General features: G+C 35.6%; 1 long non-coding RNA gene across 2 annotated transcripts in view; it reads right to left on the minus strand.

Moving 5' to 3' along the window:
- Positions 1 to 15,321, minus strand: part of LOC147577513 (uncharacterized) — a 273,639-nt gene that overhangs the window by 227,646 nt on the left and 30,672 nt on the right. For both annotated transcript variants that reach the window (XR_015255841.1, XR_015255842.1), the window contains exon 2: positions 1,305 to 1,413. This is a non-coding gene — a long non-coding RNA (uncharacterized LOC147577513). The remainder of the gene's footprint in view (positions 1 to 1,304; positions 1,414 to 15,321) is intronic.

Genomic DNA, 15,321 nt, shown 5'->3' on the forward strand with positions numbered 1-15,321 from the left:
CCATGATGGCCCTTAGTAGACTTCAGAACGTTCCTTCTTTAACAACAGATTCAACTTTCAATCTTACATTATCACATTAGGTTACCAACTAATCTACAATTTCCCTTTAATCTGCTTAACCCCTGAATCATTTTTTATTTTTCCATGAGTTTAGCTCTATTACCTGTCATAAGTGGTTTCATTACAGGTGTAGACAATCCTTTTCATACTATGGCTTGTCCTTCAAGTCTCTCCTTCAAGTCTCATACTCTCCTGTACTTCAGCCATTCACTCCAATGGGGAATCAATGATCTTCACTCTTATAAATAACTGAAACCCCTCCATAATCTCAATTTCATGTATCTTGCTTTAGGAGAACTAAAAATCGTACTATGTTAATGTTAATTTCCTGTGATGGTTATTGTGCAATTACATAAGACAACATTCTTATTTGTAGAAAATAAAATATTTGGAACTGATAGAAATTGATTTTGACCACCTAATCTCAAGCGGTTGGCAGAAAATAAGGATTTTATGCCTACTAGATTTTTAACATTTACATAATTTTGATATTGTTTCAAAGTTTTCTTTTTATTTTTTTAAGTTTATTTATTTTCAGAGAGTGAGAGAGAACCAGTTGGGGAAAGGCAGAGAGAGAGAGGGGGAGAGAGGATCCAAATGGGCTCTGTGCTGATATGCTGACAGCAGCAAGACCGACGCGGGGCTCAAACTCATGAACTGTGAGATCATGACCTGAGCCAAAGTCAGACACTTAACCAACTGAACTACCCAGGCACCCCTTGTTTCAAAGTTTTAAAAACACGTATCTACAAATTATAAAATATCACAACAGGTGCCTCAGTAGTCCCATTGATGAAGGACCACTTTAGAGGGGTCCACAGCCTATAATGTAACAATTCACTATGAATAAAGTGGAGATTGCTAGAGAGAAAGTGTGCAATATACCAAATAATTATGGGAAAAAAACACTTTGGTTGGAGGAGCTAGAGGATTCACATTCGATCTAAGTCTAGATTTAACCCTCCAAAACACTTCCCAACACATGGAGATGAGTGTCAAAAGTTTCTTAAGCATCTTTAAAACTGCTACAAGGTATGACCCTGAGGAACTCTCAACCCTCACTTTGAATACTGCCCTTGGACCCTCCTGCACATCAACAGCAAGTGATAGATTTCACAAACTTAAACACAAGTTGTTTTTTTTTTTCTTTAAAACATTTTCTAAAAGTTCAGTAACTATTAAACAGGAATTAGAGGAAAAGACATGGCAAGTGAGAGTGTACAATTGAGAAAAAGGAAACCTACCTTTAAAGTTGGGGTCTCCCAAGTTCTCCAAGAGGCCATATCTCCTGGGTAGCCATGCTGTCTTCTCTATGATGGGATACTTTTGGAAGGCATTTTAAAGGCTGGAAGGCTGGAAATCGTGAGTTAGCAAAATTAGGCCTGAGGAGGAACACCTGCCACAGTTCAGGTCTCTGCAGCAGTTGAACCAGGTCAAGCTCTCTAGTGGGTTCAGGTAGATCTCATCATCATTTAGGAGTCTTGCATGCATGCAAGCCCAGCTTCTCCCCTACACAGCCTCAACAGATCAATGTTCTCAGTCAGGCTTGTAGATGCCAACCTGGTCAAAGAAGCAAGAACATGTCCCTTTAACTTCAAGGTCAAGAAGTAGAAATGCTGACCAGGCCATGAGTATAGTTTGATTTGTAACCGTTAAATTCATAGACATAAGATTTTTAACCTTCATTTTGACTCGAACCTGATCCTGAAACTTTAGGGGTTGGCCTGCTCATCTCCTAGCATTCTATCAGTTTCCCTGTCCCAGCAACTCAGACTGCTTGTTGCTTCGAGCCTGCAAGCTCATTTCCACTTCAGGACTCTCACCTGCTAAACTTCTGCCCATAAAGATCTTCCCTGGCTCACGTATCCATACCACACAGTCTCCTGACCCCTCCACCCCCAGCCACCATATTTAAACCACACACCTGCCCCTTTGTTCTCTTGGGGTTTACTCTACTTTATTTTGTTTACATCACCTAAACACTCTAAAACTGAAACTCTGTTTCATATTTATCTCCCCATTAGAAGGCCATTAAAGGCCACAAAGGCAGGAATTTAATCTTTTTTTATCATGTGGCCCCAATATTTAGAGTACAATATAGCTCCCCAGTAAATACCAGATAAATGAATGAGTGACTAGAAAAGGATGTGAAGTAACACGATTTTATTCTTTAAAAATTAAGGGGCGCCTGGGTGGCACAGTCGGTTAAGCGTCCGACTTCAGTCAGGTCACGATCTCGCGATCCGTGAGTTCGGGCCCCGCGTCGGGCTCTGGGCTGATGGCTCAGAGCCTGGAGCCTGTTTCCAATTCTGTGTCTCCCTCTCTCTCTGCTCCTCCCCCGTTCATGCTCTGTCTCTCTCTGTCCCAAAAATAAATAAAACGTTGAAAAAAAAAAAAATTAAAAAAAAAAAATTAAGATTATAAACAATTGAATATATAAATTTGTAACATCTAAAATAAGCAAGTGTTATACAAGAGCTAAAAGTGTCTAAAATATTGAGATGATCATGATCACATAATTATTTTAATGTTTCCTTATTTTTGAAAAAGAGAGAAACAGGGTGTGAGCAGAGGAGGGGGCAGAGAGAGAGGGAGACACAGAATCCGAAGCAGGCTCCAGGCTCTGAGCTGTCAGCACACAGCCCGACATGAGGCTCTAACACAAGAACTGTGAGATCGTGACCTGAGCCGAAGCCGAAGGCTTAACCGATTGAGCGACCCAGATGCCCCCATAATTATTTTTTTTAAGATGCAGATAAGCATTACAAGTATAGTTACATAGAACCACTCATGCATCACTTTATAGTAAATTTTTAAATAAGTTTAGAATTTCAAGAAAAAAAGAGTATTTGATCAATCTTTGCATTAACAAGACTCATTTTTTTGGTCTTGTTAAACTCATGAATAGCTAAAGTAAAATGTTAAAGCTATGTATCATGTTAGCAGATTACATAACTGGCCACAAGGTTACTCATAGAGTTACTGATTGATCATTGTCAAATTTAGTCTGGTTCAGAGCTGAACATTTTAGTAAACTTCATAACTGAAAAAAAATATATATATACAATTAACCTTGAACATTATCCAAGTCAGGGAAAGAGGTAACTATAAACAAATAGGATAATAATATTAGAAAACTTTTTAAAAAGCTTTTAAAAGATAATATTTTTTAAAAAATTCTGTGAGTGGGTAAGTACCAAAGGAAAAATCATATTTTCTATGTTTAGTAACAAGTGACCTACACCAATAAATATTTTGACACATAAGTAAATACAAAAGCTGAATTCTAAATAAGCAGTCATTTGACCTTGGACAAATCATTTAACATTTCGAGGTTTAGCATACAGAATTTAGGTAAAATCAATAAATACAGTGAAAGTTACTTACATACTGAAGTCTTAGGACTTCCTCAAACTGGACAAACCTTAAAGTTGGTGTATGTGTTAGTCAAAATAGTGGAGTGAACAAACAAGAAGGACTTTATATTGCTTGCTTAAATACTATTTTCATGAGGTGGAATATATATTATTTATATATATTATTTTCTTACAAGTACATAGGTCCAAATGGGATTTCACTACTCATAAAATCCATGATTTTCAAATACTGATATATCTCAGGAATGATTAGTTCTTCATGGGAAAAAGATACTCATAATCAGTTTATGTGGAAGTTGTTTTTTCCGTGTATCAGCACAATGAATTAAGTGGTGATATGTAAATTTTACCTTAAAGTTAGTTTTTTTGTTTTGTTTTGTTTTGTTTTGTTTTTTAACATTTATTTATTTTTGGGACAGAGAGAGACAGAGCATGAACGGGGGAGGGGCAGAGAGAGAGGGAGACACAGAATCGGAAACAGGCTCCAGGCTCTGAGCCATCAGCCCAGAGCCCGACGCGGGGCTCGAACTCACGGACCGCGAGATCGTGACCTGGCTGAAGTCGGACGCTTAACCGACAGCGCCACCCAGGCGCCCCATAAAGTTAGTTTTTAAATCACCAGATAAATGATAATGACTGCAGAGGGAAAAATCATAAAAAAGATTCCTGCAAGATTCCTGTCCTCTAGTTATTCAATCAAACACTAATCTAGGTACTGCTAGGAAGGGGATTCACTGATGGAAGGAGGTTACTAGTCAACTGACTTTAAAACAAGGAGAGCATCCTAGATTATCCAGGTGGGCCCCACATAATCACTTGAAACATAAAAACAAAGTAATTTCTCAGCTGGAAGTAGAGATGTAGCAGGAGAAGCAGAGGGGAGGTGAGTCAGAAAAGAGAATGACTCAACCAGCCATTACTAGTTTGAGGATGGAGGGAAGGGGCCTTGAACCAAGAAATGTGAGCAGCCTCTAGAAGAAGATAATGACTCCTGGCTGACAAACAATGAGGAAACAGAGACTTTAGTCCTAAAACAGTATGGAACTGAATTCTGCCAACAACCTCAATGAGATTCGAAATGGAGTGTTTTCTGTAGACTCCAAAAAGAAACAGAGCACGGCCAAAACCTTCATTTGAACCCAGTGAAACTAAAAATTCCATCTACAAAATGTGAGATAATGAATTTGTGTTGTTTTAGGCCACTGTGTGGTAATCTGTTTTGCAGCAATAAGACACTAATAAAATGCCAGAGATCAAAATTGTATATTCAATCATTCTGTAGATTACAATTACACTTAAACTATGTGTTCTAAGAGGTGGAAAAAGGTGAAAGGACTTTTGGTACTTATAGAATTTACACAAAATTATTTTTAGACAGATTTCCTTTAGACAGCATACAGTAAGCTACTATAGTATATATACTGTTGAAACACCTTTCTAAACCCAAGATGGAGCCACTTATTCCCAGAATGCCACATCAGCAGACTGAAACTTGGATAACTTTTGTGTACCTATAAATGCTTTGCTTGACCAGAAACACAGTATATCCAGTCAGCCAATCTCAAACCACCAAGCCAGCTGTGAGGTCTATATTTCTTTGTTCCTACTGACCCAAAACAAGGTTGACTATGTGGCCTCAGCTAATCACATTATTGTTTGTCTTTTTCTTCCTTGTTCTTTACTTTTTATCCTATAAAAGCTGCCTTCTGCCTGATTTTGCAGTTCTCCAAATGGACGTTTTCTAACCCATGAACTGTTAAATAAAGTTTGTATCATTAAATTTTCTTCTTTAATCATTTTTGAACAATACAAATACACACACATACATATACATGAACACAATCTATGTAGTGAAAGAAACAAATATTAGAGAGTTATACACCAAAGACAGGATGTCACAAATAGCCTCTGTTTTTACCCTACACTAATAAGTAGATTTTCAAACAATAGACATTTGTATCCATAATTTACAGTTTGATGCCTGTCTGCTAAGGCACAACTTTTTAAAATAGCAAGTGTTTTTTAATACCTCCAAGCATTATTGTCTAACAAAATGCTCCTACACTGCATTAGAGGATGCACTTTTAATGTAAACATTAGAGTTGTCACAGACTGGGCATCGACTGATAATTGCTCATTTCTCATCTGATATTTTCTGTCTTGTGAGGAGACTGAGATTTTAATTTCTGTAAGGTCAAATTGGTCTTGGTGCAAAACTGAATCATCCTACTAATCACAATGTTGCTGAAATGCCTTAATAATCAGTTTTGCTTCCCTAACCTTGAACAACTGAATTTTCATTTCATTAACTTTTTTCCCCCTTGTTACTAAAAATATTTATTCTGGCTATAATGGTAATCTAATTTACCCATTTAAATGCTTTGCATCACTGTTATTTTTACACACATCTTAGTCTCCCTAGTAAATTTAAATCTCTCTTGAGGTCACTGAGATTTTCTGTGTCATCTTTTCATAGCCCCCAGCATAGGATCTTTCACCAAGTTCATACTGAATACAAAGTAGTTGTTTTGACTATATAGTACAATATTTCCTGAAAACTTTCATGTATTTCCCATTAATTAGTGGAGTGGAGTCATATCCATGTTACAGTCCTCCCTCCAAGAAACCTTAGAACTCTCTGAAATAAATAGGCTATGTTGTCTATTTTATTAGGAAGGTTAATTAAAACAAAAACCATTAAGCACATGGACTGAGAATTTCTGGTTACTCCCCTCACCTGACCTATATGGAAAACCTGAAAACCTCCTATTTCCTGGATTCTAGTGATCAGCTTAACTGCAGTCCCTGACTCCCCTAAATGTTTCCTTGCTAATTACTTATAAAACACCCACTTCCATTTGAAGCAGCCAGTCTCCTAGTCTTACTCTATGATTAGTTATCATCCCCATCTTCCAAAACCAGAAGATTGTGCTGCTATCCCAAGTTGCTCATCTGACTTCTCCCAATCCACAGGCTTCAGACCATAAACTCTTGCTGGTTAAATGAGGGAGACTTTAATGGGTTTCAGTAGAATGGTGTGTGGAGGGGGGAGAGGAATCTCCTCTTCCTCTTCCCTGCCTATAACCCTTCACATCACTTTCACTTAGGGTAGGTGCTATAGCTAGTATCTGTATTATAGAACAATTGAGATCACAGACTTTAAAAGCCAAACACAAGTTCTAACTCCAGCTCCTCTTTCTAACAGTATAATCTTGTACCCCTTGCTTAGTGATACGAAGATTGTTATTTGCTGCTTTTGTTAAAGAGGTACACAGACTGAAAGGAGTCAAACTGAGCAATGATTTATCAAGCCTGCCTTTATTATATTTATCTTTTTCATCATTTTGAATCTCAAGCATAATAAAGTTAGGAAAGAAAAAAAAAATTAGGGAAAGGAGAAATCTACTGGAGGCTCCTGAGCCTGCTGCCGTAGGAACAACAGACAACATCATCTATTGCTCTGAGTCTTTCACTGCTGTCTCCATGGCAGGGAGCAGCTCTAACAGTGGAAGCTCATGGAAGCTCTGTGGTACTGAACTGGACTCAGTATGGTCATGTACAAAGAGGGTTAAGTGTCAAAACCCATTTCATAATGCCTATGTTTCTAGCTTCTCCATTACATTCATTATATTTAGTTATCTAATGTAATGATATCTTCCTAGTGTTACTGTATTTTCTGATAGTGGAATGTGCACTCATTCATTAATTCACTTACCCAACCATGAAAACCTTAGTGTGCATAAACTGATTCACTTCATTTCCTGGCATTGTACACTAGCTATATGGTGTCAAAAATACGTAAGTAAGCACTAAGGGGAGAAAGTACATTTTCAAATCACCAATGTATATTATGTAAGAGTGTTTCCTGTTGAAATATATATTTAAAAATAAGGTTCATGAAAGTGTTAGTGCTCAGATGAGGGAGAAATGTCTCCCTTTAGAATCGAACACCTCACTGATGAGAGGACAAAAGAAATATCTTCAACATTAACCCTACCTCTGAAAATGACATTTTTGCCAGATTTATCTGCTTTTTAAAATAAGGTACCCTCAAAAAAATAAATAAATAAATAAAATAAAATAAAATAAAATAAGGTACCCTCATATTTTACACCAAAAATAGTCAATAAAATAGTATCTGAGTGAGAAATGTGATGCCAAATTTTTAATAGAAGCTTAAACTTGAAATTCATAATTCCTTGTCCCTTTAAATATAGAAGGATTATTAAAATAGTATTTAATGATCAATTTTTGAAATTCCAAAATGCTAACTTTATATCTACAATATATATGAATTTTTCTGTAGATATAAACCTCAACTGAAAGTTAATCCATGTATGATTAGCTTATTTGAAAAATATATTTGCAAAATAATCACCTAGTAAGGTGACACTTTAAAATGTTCTCTATATATGGATAATTTGCTGAAACCTTGGATACTACTTAAACTACAGGCTATCAGTCAAATATCCAGGTCAAAAAAAATCTAGATTTACACTATTTATTTATTCACATGGTATTTTTAAAGTCTGTCATCCCTGTCATTGGAATGCTCATTGCTTTCATAAGGTATCACTAATATGAGGTATTGTATTCTCCAATTTCATAGCTACCTACAGGCTGATTTTGTGTAAGCCCCACCTAAAACCATCCAGCTTCACACTGATGAGAATTTATTATACTTCACTTTATTTCTGTGTTGTTCTTTTCCTAGCTAAAGTATTAGCTACATTACAAGGGGGTTACTAACACTATTAAAAGCTCACCCATAAGACAATTTTGGTAATTACTTTCATCAGCTACCAGAAGAGCATTCAACTCATTCTTAAATTCTTGTTGTTTTAACCTGAATTTAACCTCATTTAATATGAAAACTCAAAAATTCAAGATAACCAAATAGCTAAATTCTGATGATCTCTTCAAAGTGACAGAGCAATGCAATATTAGAGAAATTTCTCCATGGTACTTAAGACTAAAATAATTCATTTGTATTTTAGAAAGCATGTTAGAGGAAGTCACAGCCAAACAAAGTTGACCAAATTCCTACAAGAGAATAGAAAGTTATTAACTCTGTTGTTAATAATTGAACAGAGAACCCATCTTCCCAGTCCTACTTATCTCTGTTGGAGAAACACATTCTCTGATAATCAGCATGTTTCCCTGTCCTGAGAGCTTCAACTACTCACCGTTCCCTAATCAGCCACCACCCGCCACTCCATAGTAATGTGCCTCAGCAATGTCTTTCTATTCTGTGACTGCATACCCCACATGCAATTAAATGTGTAAGAACAAACAGTGCTCAATCATTACATATTACATAAAGTATGCATGAACAAGTAAATATATAATAGGTAACATAATGATATCATTTTATATATAGTTCTTATGTAAGTTCTGCATTATTGAATTTCTCTATTGCTGGAAACAAGCTTAAGGAATTTAAGAAATTGTTATGTATCATTTGTGAATCACTTTATAACAGAATTCTCACTACTGTAATCTAAATTTCTGGATAGAAGCTTTAACTTTCAATAATGAAAATTTTTAAAAAAGGTATTTAGAAGGATAATATGCCTGTTAAAAATTTTACCACTTCCAAAAACTTATATGTGAGTCAAACTTCTAGAAACTGTGAAATATATATATGTATATATATGTGCAAATATATATATGTGCAAATATATATATATATATATATATATATATATATATATGAATTAGATACTCTTAATGAGTTTCACTTATCACTCATAACCTATAATTTAAGATTGGTTTATTCATCAAAACTTTCATTCTCATTGACCCTGTATTTATAGATTTACAGAAAACAATAGCAGATTCACTAATTTTCTCACTATCCCAAGATCAAAACAGAATGATAAAAATGAAACCATAAAACTGATGAGAATAAGAAAGGAGGTATTAGAAAATTCCTAGAGAAGGAGATATTTTACTGAAAGTCTGACTGTGTAGGAGTAGAAATGAATTGAATGGACAGGATAAAGGGCAGCCTCATGTGCTTTCATAGATGTATGGGCAAGAAGCAGTTCTTCTGCCCGTTGAAACTCCAGCAGATTTAGCATTCAGTGGTGCTAGGAACAGAAGATGGCAGGAGAATGATGACTGGGGGTTGGGAACAAGGGTTTATTTAAACGTCTTATAAGGATGATTTTCCACATTGCATGCATCATGACAGCTTTTAACCAGGCAAGGGTCAGAAAGTTCTAGAGTGGATTAACATAATGGCAAAGCTGAAATCTACACATTTGGCAAAAGCTCAGTCAGCTCTCTAAACAATCTCCCTAAAGCAACCCCACAAGTTGACCCAATCCTCTCACTTATACCAAGTAGCCAATCAACCTTTATGTTCCTTGTTGAAATACAGACAGATGACCAAGGATCATAAACTTTTTAAGAAAGGCCAGCATGAAAAAAAATCATATATAATTATATAAATAAGATGATAGAGGAAGAAAACAAGAGTAATAACACTTAAATCATTAAATCTCTAAGACCCATATGTATGGAACAGAGCCATTAGCAGTAGGGGAAGACTTTTGGAAGTTAAAATTATGGTGGAATAAATTAATTAAAAAACTTAGTGGAAAAAAAAAAAGACTGAAGATGAAGTCAATTAAATTTCTCAGAAAGTAAGGCAAATGGACAGGGAAAAAAATACAAAAACTGAAGTCAACTGCTCCATCATTTAGCTTATCAAAATTAAAAACTCTACTTTTCAAAAGACATTTTAGTAAAATGAAAATGTAAGCCACAAACTGAAAACAATATTTGGAAAATCATTTTAATAAGGGACTTGTATCTAAAATATATAAAAGACTCAGCTCAATAAAAAGTTAAACAACTCAATTAAAATGGGCAAAAAATTGAACAGACAAAATGATATTTCAATTGCAAATAGGGACATAAGACAATTATCAGTCATTACTGAAATATTAAAAGTACAATACAATAAGATACCACTGCATACAATTTAGAATGACTAAAACCAATTAAGTATTGGTAAAAATAGAGATCAAGTAAATCTTTCAAACATTCCTGAAAATGAAAAATGGCCAACCACATTGCAGAACAGTTTAATGGCTTCTTATAAACAAAGCATTCTACAAATGCTTATGTTTTTAACCAAGAAAAATGAGAGCACAACCATACTTACAGACAAATATCCACAGCAGCTTTATTCATAATAGTCAAAATTTGGAAAAAAATCAAAAGACCATCACGTGGTAAATGAATAAACAAATGGTCACATATCCATACAATGGTAACTATTCTGCAATAAAAGGAGGAAAATAAAACTACTGTTACCCTTAACAACATGTATAAATTTCAAAAGCATCACACAAAGAAAGTAAAAGAAGCCAGACACAAAAGACTGTTGCATGCCATATGTCTCCATTTATATGACTGTTTGGAAAAAGCAAAACTATAGTGATAAAAAGTGATTTCCAGGGCCAAGTGTTTGGAGCAGAGGACTGATATCAAAAGCATATGCGGTGAACGCAATAATCCACCCCCTACATAACAAATATGTTCATAGCATAAACATGTACCTATAAATGTTACCTTACTTGGCAAAGGGACTTCACAGATGTGATTAATTGAAGGACCTTGGGAAGAGGCTATTATCCTGGAATATATATATATATATATATATATATATATATATATATATATATATATATCTGTATCCAGATTGGCCTTTTGTAATAGTGAACAAGTACAAGAGTCAAGAGGGGCATAGGAGGGGTGACAGGAACAGGAGAACCAATGTGACAATGGAAGACTGGAATAACGGCCACGAGCCAAGAAATACTGACAGCCCCTAGAAAGAGCAAGAGGAGAGCAACAGATTTTCCCCTGGAGCTTTCAGAAGCTAGCTCTGACAATACTTTATTTTTGTTCCCATAAGATGCATTTTCAACTTCCAATGTTTAGAAGTTTAAAAGGATACACTTGTGATGATTCAAGCCACAAATTCTGCAGTAGTTTGTTTCAGTTGCAAAAGTATTCAAATCTAGAACATGAGGGAAGTTTTACAAGTGATGGAAATGATCTATACCATAATTGTGGTTGTAGTTTTAAGACTATATAAATGTACCAAAACTCATTGAAATATAGATTTTTATTAACTGCATATAAATTATATAAAGCTGACTTAAAAATTATATTTTTTGTTATATACATTTTATTCCCATTCTTAGACCTAAAGTTACCTGCACTATCCTAAACTTCCCATCATCATCCTATTGATATCTCACCATCCTTCCAGCAGCTGAATCTACAAAGCAAAATGATACTAGCTTCTTACATGCTCCAGTTGCTCTCAAATTATCTCTCACATATCTCTTATCATTTTCTGCCCTGTGGTATAAATAATTGTAATAATTCATCTTCCCTGGTAAAGAGAAGGTTTCTTAAGACCTAGCACCATGAAGCTTGGTGTTCTGAATGCATCCAGCACAGATCCTTGCAAACACTATCTACTTCACAACCATCTGCTGAAAAAAAAATGCACTAATTAATTCATGCCTTTATTTAGTCAGCAAACTTGGCCTGAGTCATTACTGTGTGCCTGGTTCTGTATTAGATACTAGGTATTAAAATGTCTTTTCTGGTTATCACAAAGTTGTTTTTCTTTTTTCCATCTATAGCCAGATGTTTGGTACATTTATTGTGCTAAGAGTTCCTATTTGTCCATAAAAGAGAGCAAGATAAACACAGTACAGACATCTCCTAAGGTGATTAAATAGCACTCAAACAGCCCTGTGTATCTGGGCTCCATTCATTCTCTCAAGTATAGAGATCCGCACAGCCTGGGTGACCTGTGATGTCAGTGTGTTACTGCCTACAGTCCTGATTCCTGCTTTGTTCAACAGCGTGATGAGCTAGCTATTCAATTTCTTCCTCTCAACTCCAAAGGCACTACTCTGTGCTCCTAATTATTTAATAGATTCTGCTGTGGTGGCGACCGCTGATACATTTTTACTCTGTATAGCCAAGCTTTGTATCATGCAATCACATTCAGTAACAACCTAGCAGTTCTGCAAAAGACAGGCAAATAATCTAGCCTGGATGACAAGTGTTATACTTTATATTGAAATTTAAACTTTGAGCTAATGAAGTTTCTGGGAAAAAGAAGATGGCCACAGTATATGCTGGCTGGATTGCATTTTTATGCTGGCAGTACAGTTTTCACCTCACAGGATTCCTATAAACCAATTTTATTTTTACAGAGCTTTGAACTAAACTATTGTGTTCAGTGGTCTCATAAAAGTTTGATATCTGATTCATCTACTACTTCTCTTATTTTTACAGAACTAGTACTAAAAAATGGAAAGAAGTGTTTCATGTTTTTATTTTATTACAGAAAAACCTCTAAAATGTCACCTATATGGAGTTGCAGATGATACTAATTTCTCACAGTTTACAAGAGGTGCAGCATTTTTAAAAACATTTTCTCAATTCTTGGAAGATTTTAGCTCTACTCCTTTGGCAAGGATTTTTTTTTTATCCTTTTAGCTTTCTATCAATGTTTGCAGTTTCTTAATTCTGGAAAATACTAGGCATTTATATTGGGACACTATTTTTTTTTTTTTTTTTTTACTAAGCATGTTTCAAATCCACTCTTTTTACATTTTTACAAACCTAATGTTTTACTTAACTTTTTTCAAAAATAAGGCAAATTTGAGAGACTTTACAGTGAATACCTGCATATCATTAACTTTCACTAAACTTACTCTTTCACATACCTGTCCATTCATCTATGCATTCCTGAATTCATCTTATCTTGGACAAGTTGCAAGTAAATTAATTGCAGCCAACAGTAATTTTTCCTCTAAATATTTTCAAACACAAAGCTATACTAGAGTTCAGTATCTATTTACATTTTTTTCTGATGTAAAATTTACACACAATGAAATGCACATTTTTTTTTTAATTTACATCCAAATTAGTTAGCATATAGTGAAACAATGATTTCAGGAGTAGATTCCTTTGTTCCCCTTTCCCATTTAGCCCATCCCCCCTCCAAAACCCCTCCAGTAATCCTCTGTTTGTTCTCCAAATTTAAGAGTCTCTTATGTTTTGTCCCCCTCCCTGTTTTTATATTATTTTTGTTTCCCTTCCCTTATGTTCATCTGTTTTGTCTCTTAAAGTCCTCATATGGGTGAAGTCATATGATTTTTGTCTTTCTCTGACTAATTTCACTTAGCATAATACCCTCCAGTTCCATCCACATAGTTGCAAATGGCAAGATTTCATTCTTTTTGATTGCTGAGTAATACTCCATTGTATGTATATACCACATCTTCTTTATCCATTCATCCATCGATGGACATTTGGGCTCTTTCCATACTTTGGCTACTGTTGATAGTTCTGCTATAAACATTGGGGTGCATATATCCCTTCGAAACAGCACACCTGTATCCTGTGGATAACTGCCTAGTAGTACAATTGCTGGGTCATAGGGTAGTTCTATTTTTCATTTTTTGAGGAACCTCCATATTGTTTTCCAGAGTGGCTGCACCAGCTTGCAATGCCACCAACAATGCAAAAGAGATCCTCTTTCTCTGCATCCTCGCCAACATTTGTTGTTGCCTGAGTTGTTAATGTTAGCCATTCTGACAGGTGTCAGGTGGTATCTCACTGTGGTTTTGATTTGTATTTCCCTGATGATGAGTGATGTTGAGCATTTTTTCATGGGTCAGTTGGCCATCTGGATGTCTTCTTTGGAGAAGTGTCTATTCATGTCTCTTGCCCATTTCCTCACAGGATTATTTGCTCTTTGGGTGTTGAGTTTGATAAGTTCTTTATAGATTTTGGACACTAACCCTTTATCTGATGTGTCGTTTGCAAATATCTTCTCCCATTCTGTCAGTTGCCTTATAGTTTTGCTGATTGTTTCCTTTGCTGTGCAGAAGTTTTAATTTTGATGAGGTCCCAGTAGTTCATTTTTGCTTTTGTTTCCCTTGCCTCTGGAGATGTGTTGAGTAAGAAGTTGCTGCGGCCTTGATCAAAAAGGTTTTTTTGCCTGCTTTCTCCTCGAGGATTTTGATGGATTCCTGTCTTACATTGAGGTCTTTCATCCATTTTGAGTTTATTTTTGTGTATGGTGTAAGAAAGTGGTCCAGGTTCATTCTTCTGCATGTCACTGTCCAGTTTTTCCAGCTCTTGCTAAACAGACAGTCTTTATTTCATTGGATATTCTTTCCTGCTTTGTCAAAGATTAGTTGGCCACATGTTTGTGGGTCCATTTCTGGGTTCTCTATTCTGCTCCATTGATCTGAGTGTCTGTTCTTTTGCCAGTATCATACTGTCTTGATGATTACAGCTTTGTAATATAGCTTGACATCTGGGATTATGATGCCTCCTGCTTTGTTTTTTGTTTTTTTGTTTTTTTGGTTTTTTTTTGTCCTAAGATTGCTTTGGCTATTCGGGGTCTTTTGTGGTTCCATACAAATTTTAGGATTATTTGTTCTAGCTCTGCGAAGAATGCTGGTGTTATTTTGATAGGAATGAAATACACATTTGTAAGAGTTCATTCCCTGATATTTGACATAGCCTACATCTGTGTAGCCAAAATTTCTGGCAAGATACACATACACTTCACCCCAGATATCTCTTTTGGTCTTTTTTCTAGCCCATATCCCCTACTCTACCGTGAGAGTCCATCCCACCTCTGATTTTCCACCACTTTATACTTCAGCAGCTAGTTATCTATATTCTAAAGCCAAGAGATTTAGTGAACTTTGAAACAAAAACTACAAAAACAGAAGAATGGTTCAGAATGGCTGAGTAAAGACCTCTGAAAATCTGCTTCCCTGTTAAAGCAAAAAGGACACAACAAAAATGGTCAAAATCAACT

This window comes from Puma concolor, chromosome C2 (genome assembly GCF_028749965.1).
Source record: "Puma concolor isolate L17-30 chromosome C2, mPumCon1.1.hap2, whole genome shotgun sequence".
In the NCBI taxonomy this organism is placed as follows: Eukaryota; Metazoa; Chordata; class Mammalia; order Carnivora; family Felidae; genus Puma; species Puma concolor.